We start from the raw sequence: 5,295 nt of genomic DNA, 5'->3' as shown, positions 1-5,295 counted from the left end.
AGAGCCTGGAGTGTGGCTTTGTGTGTTCCGTTGCTCCCACTGGGCTCGGTGATGGCAGCTCATGTGCCTTCTTAAGGCGGACGTCCCTAGGTGAGTGTTGGGCTTACCGCGACTTATGCATTGCCTGCAAAGATTGCAGATGGCAACACTATTGTCAGCAGCGGACACGTTAAAAAAAACCCACACTGCGGAGCCATGTGCTGGTGTCCTGGGAGCGCCAGATGTGACCGTACATGGTTGATGCCTTGCTCCTGATACACTTGCATTCTGCTTTGTCCCTCCTGTGCAATCTAAGTTCTTCCTGCTTCTCCTCCCTATCTGCTGGTCCATATCTCCCTCTGAACTCCCCTCCTCTTCCTCTCTTGTGGGCACCCACGTGGCATCACTAGACACGTCATCATCGACATCACCTTCCCCACCGCTATAATTAGAGATCTCGGAGTAGGCAGCAACAGCGGGGACAAACCTCCTCCTTGGGCTGATCTGGGTACTGTCGTCAGACTGCTGAGTAGCGGTTGTTGCTACCTCCTCTTCCTGATCCAATGCCAAGATTGGCTGCGCATCGGAAATGTCTTAATATGGATCAGAAAATAATTCCTGTGACTCAAGCGTAAGGTATATGGTGGTGGTGGTGGTGTTGGTGGTAGTGTCTTTGGGGGTGCACATAGCAGAGAGTGAAGAAGGTGCAGATCGAGAGAATGAGGAGGGTGCAGAAGAGTAAGCCCTTGTACACACGGTCAGAGAATCTGTCGGAATGAGTCTTATCGGACTGTGTCGTCAGATAATCCGACTGTGTGTGGTATGCATCGGACTGATTCCGTCCGAATCTCCGTCCGACCCAATTTTCCAACTTGTTGGAAATATTTCCCGACCAACTGGGCCGGACGGACCTAATCCGATCATGTGTAGAGCATTTTCATCGGACCAAGTGCCACGCATGCTCAGATCAAATTCCTACATCAAAGCTATTGGCTACTAGCCTGAATGTAGTCCCATCGTAATGAAATTACGTCATCACGTTCTGAAAGATCGGATTTTTCGCCAACTTGGCCCGACCGTGTGTATGCAACAGTTTCGGACACAATCCGTCGGACTAAATCCGACGGGCAAAATCCGACGGATTTGGTTGGCAAAATCTCCGACCGTGTGTACGTGGGCTAAGGCTGAGTGAGCCACTCAACCAAGTCTGGTGCATCCTTTGACGTAATCACACACACCTTCTGCAATTTGCCACTTTGGCTCAAGTCTGTTGCTCCTGCCCTACCCCTACCACCCCTGCGGAAGGGCCTCCCTCTTCCTCTGCCTGTCATTTTTTAAATGACCCTGTGATAAAAGTCTCTAGAGAAGTGCAGTATGTATGTGGAAGAAGGTATATAACACCCCGCTTCAATCTGTTGTTTTTGGGGGCCACTGGTCTATCACACCAGTTATAATACTTTTTTTTTATTGCGTTTGTCACTGTTTGTAGTATCGCTGCAGAACCGCTCAGCAGTCACAATGCTGCACAGTGGAAATGCACTATACTATGCTTTCTATATGGGCAAGTATTTTATACGTGTATTACACACCTATATACTGCACACCAAATAGTACACCTATACCAGTCCTTACAAGGACCTTTGTGGACCTAGTAGCTAGTGATTTGCAGACTGTACCTCAGTCCCTACACTGATAAAGGACTGCTGCAGAATAGGGCAGTAATCTGCAGCAGTGCACCAGCACCCTATATATTGTACACCTATACCAGTCCTTACAAGGACCTTTGTGGACCTAGTAGCTAGTGATTTGCAGACTGTACCTCAGTCCCTACACTGATAAACGACTGCTGCAGAATTGGGCAGCAGTCAAGTATAATATTCTTTCTATATTTGGAAGAAAGTATATTATACGTGTACAACCCTATATACTGTACACCTATACCAGTCCTTAAAAGGACCTTTGTGGACCTAATAGTAATAGCTAGTGATTAAACTGACTGTCCCTGCTGCACACAGTGTCCTGTCCCTCCCTGCACTGACAAAAGACAGGCTGCTGCAATCACCAGCATAGCAGTGCATTGAACCCTATAGACTGTACTACACCTATACCATACCAGTCCTTAAAAGGACTTTTGTGGACCTAATAGCTAGTGATTTGTGTCACTACAGTCTGTCCCTGCTCCACACAGCAACCTCTCCCTATAATGACATAAGACAGAATGTAAAATGGCCACCAGATCAGGTCTATTTATAAGGTAGGGGGAATGTCCAATTGTCCATGTGCTGAAATGTCTCAATTGGCTGTCCTGTACCCCATGATGGATGTGTCATCATGGGTCAAAGTTTTTTCACACTGTAAACACATATGTCTGCCGGGCGAACAGCGGCAATCGTCCGCCGATCGGGCGAATCGCGAACAGTTCAGCCATCCCTAATGATGATCACCCCCCCAGAGTGGCGCAGTGTTACTATGGTGATCACCCCCCAGAGTAGTGCAGTGTTACTATGGTGATCACCCCCCCCCAGAGTAGTGCAGTGTTACTATGGTGATCACCCCCCAGAGTAGTGCAGTACTACTATGGTGATCACCCCCCCCCCAGAGTAGTGCAGTGTTACTATGGTGATCACCCCCCCCCCCGGAGTAGTGCAGTGTTACTATGGTGACCCTGAAGTGCTCGGATTAAAGTGATGATTTATGTTACATAAATGAAAAATATATATTTCCATAAAAAAATCTCTACTTTTTTTTTTTTTTATACACACATTTTTCCCAGTCATAAGAACATCGGTCTGTTGCTTGGGCCTTACTAAGGGTCAGTTCACCCCACGAACACACCCCACATGCATTCCAGATGCATTTCTGCCTTTGCGTTTTTGATGCATTTCCAGATGCTTATTGCTTCTTTTTTCCCCAGTTTTTTGTTCTCACTATACTGGGGTCTGGTGCATTTTTGGATGTGTTCCGGTGCATTCTGGTGTTTTTTTTTTGTACTAGGGTCTAGTGCATTTTTGATGCATTCCAATGCATTTTTGATCGTTTTTACCATGTTCCAGTACAGGAAAAATGCAGCAGGTTCTACTTTTTTTTTTTCCCTGAAAATGGAACGTACTGGAACTGACCACACTGCTGTAAACTATGCCAATTGGAAACCATATAACTTACTTTCAATGTGTTTTTGATGCAGAAAAAATGCATTGGACTGCATGTGGAGTGAACTGGCCCTTAAGGTGGAGTTCCACCCAACCTTACTAACTGATTTTAAACTAAAGACCACCCCTCATTTTTGGATATACATTTTTTTTTCTTACCTTTATGTAGTAAAAAGGTGACCTTCTGTCCCAGTCAACCCACGGCGAGGTACGCAATTTCCTTTTCTGGCTCTGCCCCCCCCAACTGCATTCTGGGACCTGTGTGTGTCCCAGAAGAAAATGAGGCCATTCAGAAAGCGCCGCGTGACTCGAGCATGCGCACTGTGAAGCCTGAATGGTTTCCCTTAGGCTCCCTGGACAGGTAAGTGTCATTAAACATTAGCAGCTACAGTGTTTGTAGCTGTTGACTTTAAAAAAAAAAAAACAAAAAAAAAAACTTTTGTGAGGGTGGAACTCCGCTTTAAAGTGGTTGTAAACCATTTACAGTTGTACTGTGCCGTTCCCGGCGGCTCCCGCACATGCGCGGGAGTGACGTCGTCGCGGCTATGGCCAATCAAAGCACCGGAGCCGCAATACCCGGAAGTAACCTCCGGGATAGATGTTGCCGGCCGGAGGGGGAGACGAGGACGGCTGCGGGGGGGCTTCGTTCTCAGGTAAGTAATTCATAATGAGCTAGTAAGTTATGCATACTAGCTCATTATGCCTTTATCTTGCAGGGTGTTTTTTTTTTCAGAGGGTTTACAACCACTTTAAGGCACACTGCAGCAGCTGAAAATGAAAAAAAAATGCACACACAAAGAAGACAGGCTGTGCAAATTGAGTGGGGGGAGGGGGAAATATCTGTTGGGTAAGAGCGACGTGATTAAAGTTTGTTGTTAATATAATATCGAGAGACATCTTATAGCCCACCTACACCAGCCACAGCTTTTTGCCTGGAAAAACACACAGGACTCTGATGTCATGGTTGGGATTTGAACCCAGGTCTCTAGTGCTGCTAGGCAGAAGTTCTAGCCACTAAGCCACTATGCTGCCCATGCTATTAGAATATATAGCAGTAGACATGTGCATTTGTTTTCGTCCGAATGCATTTTCGTCCGAATTTCAGGTATTTTCGCTTTATTTAAACTTTCGTTGCGACAACAGTTCGATATAGATAGGAGAGTCGACATAACGCTGACAATAACAATCTGTTTCCATCGAACCTGTGGTCGAATGTGCCTAACCTTAGCTCTATTAGTCCGGGATTATTCGAGAGAGAGAGAGAGAGAGAGAGAGAGAAAAGATGAGAGAGAGAGAGAGAGAGAGAGAGAGAGAAAAGATATGAGAGAGAGAGAGAGAGAGAGAGAGAGAGAGAGAGAGAGAGAGAGAGAGAGAGAGAGAGAGAGAGAGAGAGAGAGAGAGAGAGAGAGAAAGAGAGAGAGAGAGAGAGAGAGAGAGAGAGAGAGAGAGAGAGAGAGAGAAAAGATGAGAGAGAGAGAGAGAGAGAGAGAGAGAGAGAGAGAGAAAAGATGAGAGAGAGAGAGAGAGAGAGAAAAGATGAGAGAGAGAGAGAGAGAGAGAGAGAGAGAGAGAAAAGGAGAGAGAGAGAGAGAGAGAGAGAGAGAGAGAGAGAGAGAGCGAAAGGATGAGAGAGAGAGAGCGAAAAGATTCGAGAGAGAGAGAGAGCGAAAAGATTCGAGAGAGAGAGAGAGCGAAAAGATTCGAGAGAGAGAGAGAGAGAGCGAAAAGATTCGAGAGAGAGAGAGAGCGAAAAGATTCGAGAGAGAGAGAGAGCGAAAAGATTCGAGAGAGAGAGAGCGAAAAGATTCGAGAGAGAGAGAGAGAGAGAGAGAGAGAGAGAGAGAGAGAGAGAGAGAGAGAGAAAAGATTCGACAGAGAGAGGAAAGATCGCTGCTGGAATTGGGTGGGGGAAGTAAAATAAATATGATGATGATGATGATGAATGTTATTGGCTGATTGTAACCAAAGAGGAGGAGCAGTAAAATAGCTAGAACTAAGTACACACGTACAGCCAACTTACTTTCACTTACGATTGCTAGCAGAGAGACACACACACTGAATCATTTCAAAAGACAGTCATTAGCATATATAGCAGTACCATGATTTAAGAATTAAGATATATAATAATTAGATATTCTTTATTTTTTTATTGTTTTTTATTGGAGTT

Source organism: Lithobates pipiens, unplaced genomic scaffold (genome assembly GCF_037356315.1).
Source record: "Lithobates pipiens isolate NorthernLeopardFrog02 unplaced genomic scaffold, aLitPip1_a1.2 Scaffold_18, whole genome shotgun sequence".
NCBI classification, from domain to species: domain Eukaryota; kingdom Metazoa; phylum Chordata; class Amphibia; order Anura; family Ranidae; genus Lithobates; species Lithobates pipiens.
This window is presented reverse-complemented; position numbering follows the sequence as displayed.